The sequence below is a fragment of the Hipposideros armiger genome, unplaced genomic scaffold (genome assembly GCF_001890085.2).
Source record: "Hipposideros armiger isolate ML-2016 unplaced genomic scaffold, ASM189008v1 scaffold_1, whole genome shotgun sequence".
In the NCBI taxonomy this organism is placed as follows: domain Eukaryota; kingdom Metazoa; phylum Chordata; class Mammalia; order Chiroptera; family Hipposideridae; genus Hipposideros; species Hipposideros armiger.
This window is the reverse complement of record NW_017731351.1, coordinates 5367880-5378963: the sequence shown is the minus strand read 5'-3', so window position 1 is coordinate 5378963 and position 11084 is coordinate 5367880. Positions and strand designations below refer to the sequence as shown.

Here is an 11084-nt window from a genome sequence, read left to right as displayed (position 1 = left end):
TTCCACCACACTGAGAGCATAACCTTCCTCTGATGAATGTCTGCTTTTGATGTTGTTTGAGGCGAATCATCACGTCAGGACCAAGACTGTTTGCACACCACATTGTTGTAAACAATCCACTTCTCATCACCAGTTATCAGTCGCTTCAAAAAAGGATCGTTTTCCTTATGTTTAATGAGCATATTGCAGATGTTTATATGTGCTGTCAAATGAACTTCTTTGAGTTCCTGTGAAACCCAAATATCAAGCTTGCTTACATATTCCAGCTTCTTCAGGTGGTCGTGAACACTTGAATGATGGATGTTCAATGTTTCTGCAATCTCTTGTGTCATGTAACGTGGGTTTGACTCGATCAATGCCTTTATTTTGTCGTCATCAACCTCAGTGGGCCTCCCTGACCCAGGAGCGTTGTTATCAAAATCACCAGCACGGAACTTCGTGAACAATTGTAGGTACTGATGTTCTTGTAGAGCATTGTCACCATAAACTTTATGCAACTTTTCACAAGCTTGATGCACGTTCTTCCCTTTATGGAAGTAAAACAGTAAAATATGGCAAAAATGCACAATTTGGTTTTCCATCTTCAACTTGTAAAATCTCCAAAACTCAACCAAATCGCTTTTTTAGAATGAAGCTAGAACTGTCAGCTGTCAAATGACATAGCAATAACATAGATGCAAATGACACTAGTACTTCCATAAATGAACTAGTGCCATCTGTTGCAAACATACGTCATGACTTTTCCGAAGACACAATAGCAGCCCTAGACTCAGAATCAGGACGCTGAATTCTAGCTCCTCTAACTGTAACTCTGAACAACTTACACACTCTGAACTTCAGTCTTCTCAGTTGTAAGCTGAGAAAGTTGCAATATACTGGTGGAGTTCTTATGGCTCCAAGCAACCTCTCAAGACTTGTATAAGGATAGGTCAGTAGGACTCAGGGACTTAAGCCGATTTTTAAGGCTTAAGTTCTTTTAAATGTTTTTTGTATAAGATGTATCTTTAATAAATAGCTTTATTGTGAAAACAGTAACAATTTTCCAACCACAGGCTATCACCAAAAGTCCATTCCAGAAAAAAACAAAGCAAACAAACGAAAACCCTGTGGTTTTATAAAAACAAAGAGAGGCTTTGGGTAATCAAAGATGAAACTCGTCTTCTTTGACATTAAAATAAAAAGAACAAAAAAAAATCTAACAAATTGCTTTAGGATATTCATTTTCCCACTAGATAAAATCCCAAACTGGTTGAGATACTTATTTTTTAGCCCTTGGAATTCAGGAGGGCTGATTTTTCTTAACACATATTCTCTGGATTTGTCAGTATTCCCATGTAAACAGACCCGTTTGTGAAGATGAACAGACAGCAGATTTTGGTCCTTGAGGAACTGAAAGCCAAAAATGAGAAAGTGACTTTTATGAAAATAATGAAGGGAAATTACTGAGAGGTTTTTAAAGAGAAGAATGAAATGGACTGAATGGCAAAAAATGGAGATAATAGGAGCAGGAAAGTAGTAGTATTAGGATGATGGGAGAGGAGAAATGTAGGAGTCAGGGACTGTAGGAAGGAAAGGTGAGGGCAGTCCAGCTACAAGGTGACCAGGGCTCGGGTTTGGCATAGGGGATGAGGGGCAAGGGAGGTCCTGCATGTCACTTGCCAAAGAAGACAAGTCAAGTAAGTGTCAGAATGGGAAAGCGGCCAGTATCCTTAGGCATCCCATCCACAATCTCCGTTCACTCAAACACAATTTCTCTTTTGGGAAAGGAACATTTGTCCTCTATCCTAAGTACTTTCTAACCATCCACATCCTACTATAAGGTTACATTTTAATGGAAGTCAACTTGGAGACTTCTCCAGTGACATGAAACTGTTTTCTTTCACTCTGTGGTTTAACAGTTTCTCCACAGTAACAGGGCAGCCTTTCTGTTACCAGAAACATGGACCTTATTTGTGGTCTCCAGCCATGGCCAAACTCCCATTAAAGCCAATGGGAGTTGTGGCTAAGTAAACCTTAGTGAATAATATTCATTTTTTACAAGGTTTGGAATATGAAGCAATAAGAATTGTTATTTCCTTATGATGTGTGTCCTTTGGTTCCCATGAAAGCATTACCGCAAATAGGATGTAGGGTTATGTCTTCCTTTAGGTACACAACACAGATCTTGAAATCTTTAAAAGAAACCATATATTCTTCAGGAAGGAAATGCATGCAATTATAACCAGTTCTTGATTATTTATTTATAAATTCTCTTTGTCCAGTTCACTTTAATACTTGCAAAGTATTTTTATAGCATATTATTTCAAGTAAAGGAATCATTTTTTTTCATTCACTTACTACTCCTGACAAATTCTCTGAGTTCTATTCCACCCAGAAAAATAAAGAGTGAAGAGAACATAGTGTCAGAAGAACAGCATTTCTTTTAGGGAATGCTTTAGAAAGAGATGATATCGTTTCTAAATAATTTTATAAGCGTTTACACCAAATAATCAATAGTGCTATTTGTATTTTCTTAATTGCATCTCAATGAGCTGATGTGGAACTGAATGACAAAACTGGCACCAGCCAGGTGAACCTCTCATGTCAGTATTTGATCCCTCTATAGTGGTCACCACAGCAGCATCCTGTCATACTAAGCGTTTGCACACTACCCTCTCTCTTCAGCCACCTAATTTTGATATTACGTATTTGACACTGGAGAGAAATCATTATTGTAACCTATTAATTGAACACATATAAGAGCATACTTTCAAATTGTTTCTGTTTCAGACTATCTTAAAAAATATGACAGAAGCTCGCCTTGAGTGACTGAATCATGCACTCCCTGATGGAGCTACATTGGCAATTTTAAAACACAGGGCACTTGTGACCACTGCTTTTTCCTGGAAATGCTGCCTTTCCCTTTTCATGACACACCTTTTGCTTTTTAATTTCCTACATGTCTGACTACTGTCTCTCTTCCAGGATCTTTGATTATCTCCTCTTTCTCAGCTTGCTACCAAAAAAAATCTCATGCTCTCCTCCTTAATTTTCTTTTTTTTTTTTTTGCGGGGGGGAGGGAAGGTGCACTTTGCCACCTCCACATCTTCAAGCATTACCGCAACTACAGAGACCTGGGGGGCCTGTTTCTGCAGATTAAGTTTTATTAGGCTTCAGCCACCCCCATTCATTGTTATGGCTACTTTCTCACTGCAGTGGGAGAGCAGAGTAGTTGTGACAGAGAACATGTGGCTCTCCAAGCCTAAAACATTTACTATGTGGTCCTTCAACAAAAAGTTTGCCACACTTGATCTAGAATGTGGTTGACTCTCTACAGAGTTGCAGCAGGGGGTTAAAGATTTGACATGGTCAAACCAAATTTATTTAATGCCTCTGTTATCTACTTATTTTGCTTCACTGAATACTTGAAAAGTGTCTTTATCTATCTTTGCCCTTATAGTTCCCACAGCTAACTGGTCACCAAGACTGAACTCTTAGTGCCTGTTCTACTCAATGATGTTGTAATCCATCTTTTCCCTGGATATTTTAGTGTCAAATCTTATTTCCAGCATCTATTCCTCTAAGTATATTACCTACTATGTTGTCAGTCATCTTAAATACCCACCTGTTCATGAATTTATTATTTGAATTCCATTGGTACCTCCCTTTACCTCCTGATAAAGTCCAAATCCTTAGCATGTCATTTAAGTCCATGTACTGTATCTTCCCAAGTCTTACTGCTAAGAGTACTCTCAGTGTTTTCAAGACACTATTTCCCAAGCACTTGATATCCTTTCGATCTCATGCATGTCTTTGTTTATTATTGTCTCTCTGCTTGAAGTGCTCTTCCAATTTTTCTTCTCTAATGCTACTCATTTTTTTTTCCAGGCTCAACTCAAACATCAAATTCTCAATAAAGCAATAAAGCTGTTCTCAGCAGGCCAAATTAAATGTTACCTCGTTCTGTTCTTATTTGGCTTAGGCTACATTCACCCTTCCTCTCTCACTAACAAACTCTCAAAATTTTTTTCTGTTGAATCTACATCCTTTGAAGCACTACTGTGAATCAACTAAAGATGTTGTGAGATAACATCTGTGTCATAGCAGATGATAAACTTGGTATTCTTCATGATAGGAGACAACAACTTCTTCATATACTTATCCTAAGGACCCAGAGCAGGAATGGGCAGAATGGTAGCCTAGCAGCCAAGTACACCTGAGCACGCTACCAGAGAAAGGAAACATCCTAACCTACTGGGTCAGAATTTCTAAGCCTGTGTTTAGAAAGACGTTATATTTCCTTTTTTGCTCCAGACTCGGTTTGCAGCATACCTTGGTTCTAGGCAATATAAACTACTTATAAAGGCTCTTCAGTTGCCTGAACCTCGCCTAGAAATTCAGTGATTGTTAAGCGAATGAGTACACAAAAATAAAACTGTAAAATGAAAAAACAAAATTGATCTGCTGATTTGATCTGAACTGGTTTAAAATGAGATGGAAATGCTAATTTAGTATTCCAACTTAGCTCTTAAGGAGGAATCTATAATTTCAGGTGTGATTTAAGATTACTTAGACACAAATACTTAATTTTCTGATTTGCATGTTGAGAGTATGTCTGTCTGTTGACATGATGAACTTTATGTCAACACAGTAATAAAATAATAACAGTGATAATTACCATTTATGAATTATTTTCTAGTTATCAGGACCTTTATATTTTATTTCACTTAATGATAAAACAATCTCATTATTTTTACCATTATTCTTTTGTTATATAATTTTATAGATTAAAAAACAAATATAGAAATTTTAATTGATTTACTCTAGGTTAAACAAGGATTAAGTGGCAGACCTGAGATTCAAAGTTTGCCTTACTCTAAAGCCTGGATTCTTAATAAAAAAAATATATTGGCCCTTTACTTAGATGTAGCTCTATTGTTTTTAGTTGGGCATCTATGAATGAATTATTATTCTTTCAAGCAGTATACAGAGAATGATCACAACATGGAAACCTTCTGGAAGTACATTAGAGTTGGGTGGAGTTGGAATGTCTTCTAGTCATTGTTGCTTGGGCATTTCAGCTAAATCTGTTTCAGTCTTAGACATAAGATGATGCGCCAAGTGGTATCAGGTTCCCAAACAACTATCTTCAGTGTGTTTTATTAGAAACATCCACTAAAGCTTGAGAATTAGGACAATGGTGACATTTCAAAAAGAAATTTTCTTTGCTTGCATCTTTCAGCTTGCTTAATATAAAAACTGTTTTCTTCATGTTGTTATATGCCTGTCTTAAATCCATGTATTTGAGGCTACACCATCTAGCTATAAGACATTCTACCCTTTCTAACCCCTGCTGTTTATGTCCTATTTGTCCTATACGTATATGTACATTACGTATAGCACATTGTTACACCTATGTACTATACTCCCCATTGAAGACTTTAACTCCTATTTTCCTTTCAACTCCAACCTTTGCCCTCATCCTAAGAAATTTCAGTTGAATGAAGCCACACATCCAACTCTTGGTTCATTTATCTTCTCAGCCATGAACTCTCAAAAACAAAAGCCAGGAAACTGTCATTACTTGAAATTATTTCTCTCACAAAATCCATAAATCAGATGCCCACTGTCAGAAGATAAATCTCCATGGTCGTGCCACATTTATGCCCTTCCTGAACTTGAGGTATTAATTGCCCTTTATTCTGAACTATCTTAAAAAAAATAGGTATGTAGAAAATTGCTTCAAAGAATTAAAGAGTCTCCTTCCGGAACAAGGGCCATGTTTGCTCACAACTCCCAAAGCAAAGGGCAGACATGCTCACGCCCATTATAAAACATTTGGGTTCCCTAAACTCAGGTTTCTTCACCTGTAGTCAAACTTGCATGTGCAGGTGGCATCTGGCTCTTTGTGTTACTATGTGGAAGTTGGGGCCTAGAGAACCAGTACAAAATCGATTACATTCTGGCTAGTTTTATTCCCATGAGTAATCAACCGTCATTCATCTCTGAATTGAGAGTCTGTGTCTTTCGCCCACATCCATGAAGGTGTGGCAAGCTAATTGATGACTTTGCACATAGGGTAAAATCAAATCCTTCACAGCTCTTAGCATTCACTCTCTACATATAATCTCTTGGATAGTCTTCCATTTTGCCTGCCAATCTTGCCTGCCTGCCATCTTTTCTTGGACTCTCAACTTGCCTCAAATGTGGATGTCCTCTCTTGTCTTTATCAATTTCTAGTCAATACCCAGAAACACATTGCCAATATATTCTCTTATTAACTTCACCTGGAAAAAATCCTAGTTTTTATGATTTCAACTATCTGCTTTCTCTCATCCTAAATGCAGCCTGCTGAGCTTCTCTAGAGGAAAACAAAACAGAGGGAATATTGGTATCAATGTAACTAAAGATCAACTGGTTCCTTGCTGTTATTCTAGCCATGTCTCTCTTAATTTGGGGGAGTATCTTTTAAACTCATCCCATTCTCTTCAACTTCAGCACTATGCCTCAACTTTCTTCGTTCTTAGCAAATTATCTTGCTTCCGACTTCATAAGGAAGGGAGTAGCCATAAAGTGGGACCCACCTCAACTTCCCATCACCTGAAGCATAAATCTCTGCTCTCTTTACATGAAACATGATTTATGACTATTTCTCCTTGCTAAGAACATCAGTCACATATTTGATTTAAAATATACTGAAATTAATAAATGAATCTTAAGCATGTGTAACACAATGCTTTTATTCCTGCTGTTTATTAAATTTTGTCTCCGTAAGCAAGATAAACCTGTTGATCTAATAATGATTATTTTTCTCTGCTTCCTTGAGTGGGAGATGAGTCAATGAAAAAGGAGCTCATGCTTTTGATACAACACTGATCGGAGACATGCAGCCATTGGAAAGCTTATCCTGCTCTGAAATGCATGAGCTGGCAGGAGAGAAGGAGGATAGGAACTTTACAGAGAACTGTAATGGGATGAGACTGCTATAGTTGGCATTGTCTTCTTGTTTGAGCAATGCCTTCCTATCCAACCAAACCCCCTGTGAATTTTTCTGAATAGAAGCTTGGCAAAAGAAATAAAAGAAACAGTGGGGTGAAGTCAAGATTCAAGATAAATTACTCATATAGCATCTTACTTCAAGCAGAACCACCAGGGGAAGAATGCTGTACTATTAAAACAGTCTGCACGAGAACCAGGGTAGGAAGATAGGGGGTGTGGGTAGTGGTGCCATATTTTCTTCAATTCAAAAAATAGGTTAGTTCATCTTTGTTAAAAAATGTGTACTTGATGTGAAGAGTACTCTTGATTATATCTAGACACATGAGTGGATTTGAGAGGGTTAAAGGAAGGTGTTCTTAATCCCTCTAGAGATGCTTATGTCCAAAGGCTCCTATCTGAGGCCAATCTTGTCACATGTGCTACAGACCACATCCTCGTGTGCCATTCAAGTAGTCTTTCATGTGGCCCTATCCTGTCTGAATCCCCACCCTCCTTCTGAACACTTAGCATCACAATTTAAACATGCAAGCATTCTTCATTTTATCATGCTTCACTTTAGTATGCTTCTCGGGAGTTGCATTTTTGAGAAACAGGAGGCAAATGGTAACATTTCATTTCATTCTTTTTTATGGTGCCAAGTGTAACTGAAAAAAAAACTTAAAACAAAAATAAATAAATTGAAGGCAACACCCTTCCACCAGCAAAAAGATTATGAGCCGCTTTATTACAACACTCGCTTTATTAAGCAGTGGTCTGGAACCGAACCTGCAACATCTCTGAGGTACCGGTATTCAAGACTATCCCACACCGTGAGGTCCACTGGCCACCTTTCAGTTTGTCCTCATTGCACTTTTAACATAGAGGATAACTCATCTTTCTTAAATAATTTCCCTTGGCTTTTATGCTTTTGTAAATTGTGTTTTCATATTTTTTCTTCCACTTTTCTTTCTCTTATTTTTTGTTTTTTTTATTTGGTTCCACCTCCTCAAGTAACAGTTAAATATTGGGGTTCCTCAGGACTTGCTTCTAGGTACTTTTCTTTTTCCTCAATAGACTGTCTCTAATTAGGTGGTTTCATCCACTTGGAGAACTCCAGAATGAGACTCTATGACAAAACTCCAAAAATTGCAATTTTTAGCTTGGGACTTCCTTCCAATTTTCAGGACATCATAGCTGGGAGCCTGCTGATTGTAAGCACCACAACCAAAAATGTACAAGTACACCTCATCGTTCCCCCATCTTCATCTCTGCAACTCACTCAAACACACATTTTAAAGTTTGTACCTAAAATAGTTCATCATAAATATTTGCAAAGGATGTAGTTTTTAGAATGTTATAAAGAGTGGCATGTAAAAACATTACTGTTAATTTCTATCTGCAGCCGTAAGAGAGCAACAGGTATCCATTTATGCTTTGAGCAAATAGCTATAAATCTGGACCAAAAAATGAAGGAACTGGTTTTTAAGCATGAGACCCCAAATAGTTCAGGTCTGTGATGCTTGAAAGAAAGGAACTATATGAAGTGACCTCCAAGTTCACCCTGACTTTCTTCCTGGGGGCACTTTTCAGGCTCTAGTAGAGGTAAATGGAGCACAAACAGAGTTTATATAACTATCAAAACATCAGACCACCACCTAACTTCTCTGGCAAAAAAGCCTTATTTAAGTAACAGAGAGAGCTATGGTCATCAGGTATAGTCACATTGGACAAACAAATGACCGGTGACATATGGTTTGGGGGAAGATTTGTTTTGGGTTATGATGGATATAAGGATAGGAGCGTGATGATATCAATGTTACCGAAACATGGCTGTGTTGGTTACAGAAGGGGGATGGGATAATATTAGCCTTAGGAGTATAGCTTGGAGTAAATCCACTGAAAATTGGCTGACTTTCATAATGTGAGGCTGTCACTGATTGGTCAGCTTTCAAAGGCATGTTCACAGAAGTTGTCATTGATTCATTAAACAAGGTTAAAACCACTTCTTATACCGATATTCTGAAACCAACTGGGTCACCTACAATTCAATGTAATTCTGAAATTACATGGAGTTAGCATAGTCCCCTAAGACTGCCTCCACCTCAGACACCAGCCAGAAGTCCTGGGGCCTTAGGGTCCCGGCACTCATGCTTGATTTGCTATACATTTGGGAGTTCCCACAACTCTTCCCCCTTCAGGTCTGATAATTTTCTAGAAAAACTCACAGAACTCAGGAAAATGCCATGGTTTAGATTATAGTTTTATTACAAAGGATACAAGTCAGGAATGGACAAATGGAAGAAAGGCATCGGACAAGGTTGGACTTGGGGGGGGTGGGGGGGGTAGGAAGGGGAAGAACTTTCTTGTTGTCTGCTCCTGGAAACTAGGCACACCACCCTCCCAAAATATCAGTGTGTTTACCAAGCTTCCTCAGCCTCCTTGTTCAAGAGTTTTTGTTGTGACCCCTTTACACAAATATGATTAATGAAATTATTGGCCACATGATTAAATTCAGTCTCTAGCCCCCCTTCTCTCCTCAGAAGTGGGGAGGTGGGACTGAAAGTTCCAATTCTCCTATTAGATGTTTGGCCAGCCCCTCTGTTGAAACTTTCTGTGGCCCCACCATGAGACACCTTGCTAGCATAAATTCATTGTTGAAATGTGCTTGTTGTGAGTAAGAAAAGACACTTCTATCACTCAGGAAATCCCAAAGGTTTTTGAAACTCTGTGCCAAGAATGTATTTATTATTATTATTATTATTATTATTATAATTATATAATTATTATTATACCACATACAACAATAGAAGAATCAACAATTTCTTAGTAGTGTGGGAGCTTATAAAATTCTCAGGTCCCCCTTTTTGTTTTCCATCAACCAAGCTGCACATGAGACCATCAGGGACTGTCTAGCTTCCCATCACTTCTGTTGGTTCCTCTTGAACACGCAGTTTTATCTGCAAGAGTCTGATTTTCCATTGAGTTTCAGTCAGATGAGTTTATCCTGTTTTTGGCTTTGAGTCATTTGTTGTGTCATCTATTTGGACAAAAGTTATGTAGAATAATTTGATACTCTGGACAATAATTATTAGATAACAAATGACTCTGAGGAAACAAATGTAATTAAAATACTATAAAAAGGGTTTGGAAGGCTCTCTGGAAAATTTCCCAGGCCTGATCAAGGGAATAAAGTTACAGATGAGACATCCTTTGCCATCGTAGAAAGATTTCTTCTTAGGGTCTGTTTACTAAGAAACCCAACATGTCCTGAATATGATGGGTTGCCTCATGGAAGAGCTTATCAAGCGCCAATTTGAAACTATCTAGTGTTATCTTAATCTCATGCATTTTACACATTGGTTGTTTCCACTGTCTCGTTTCAGAATAAAGGGCAAATCCTGAATATCTCCATGGATTTCTTTTGCTGCTCAATGAAGAGTCATCGCTTAAAGACTTTAGTCATTACAGCCTGTTAAGATTAATGATCTGCTAGCATGTTATTTCTAGCTTTCCTATGAAGTACTCTCTTATATGTTCAACACACTTCTGGGGTTTACTTGTTATCATGGCTATAGAACAGTCACTTTTATCCTAGGAATGGGGACTTGAAATTTTCATAAGTTAGGGGTCATTTGTTCTTTAAACATTTAATAAAATAGCCAATGAGACTATTTGTAGCTCAAGTTTTATTTGGGGGAATGCTACTTTAATTCTTTAGTAGTTCAGGCTTTTAATTTCTTCTTGATTCTCATTTGGTAAGTACAGTTGTCAAAGTATGTCTCCATTTAAAATAAATGTTCAAAATTGATATCCTATATTTTTTTTGAGGAATTGGTCCATGCAGTGTTATTGAATTGATTTCTCTGTGGGGGGAAGGAAGGTCTGAGGCTTCTTATTCTGCCATTTTCCCCATGTCACCCCTACTCTATTGTATTTTTGATACTTTATTGTACCTTTGCTTTCTATTTTATAATTTATGTCATTTATTTTTATTTTATTTTTCTTTATACTTAGGTATATTTTGTTACTTGTTTTATAAATTCATGAGTTGGACATTTAGTTCATTAATTTACAGCCTTTCTTACTTTCTAATATATGCATTTAAAAGAACAATGTTCCCTTAAAGC

At 37.5% G+C, this 11084-nt stretch overlaps 1 long non-coding RNA gene across 1 annotated transcript in view; it reads left to right on the top strand.

Annotated features, from left to right (window-relative positions):
* The window catches only part of LOC109373617 (uncharacterized), a 15742-nt gene extending 5096 nt beyond the window's left edge, over nucleotides 1–10646 (top strand). The window contains exon 3 of the long non-coding RNA XR_002122262.1: nucleotides 10341–10646. This is a non-coding gene — a long non-coding RNA (uncharacterized LOC109373617). The remainder of the gene's footprint in view (nucleotides 1–10340) is intronic.
* Nucleotides 10647–11084: the final 438 nt, after the last annotated feature.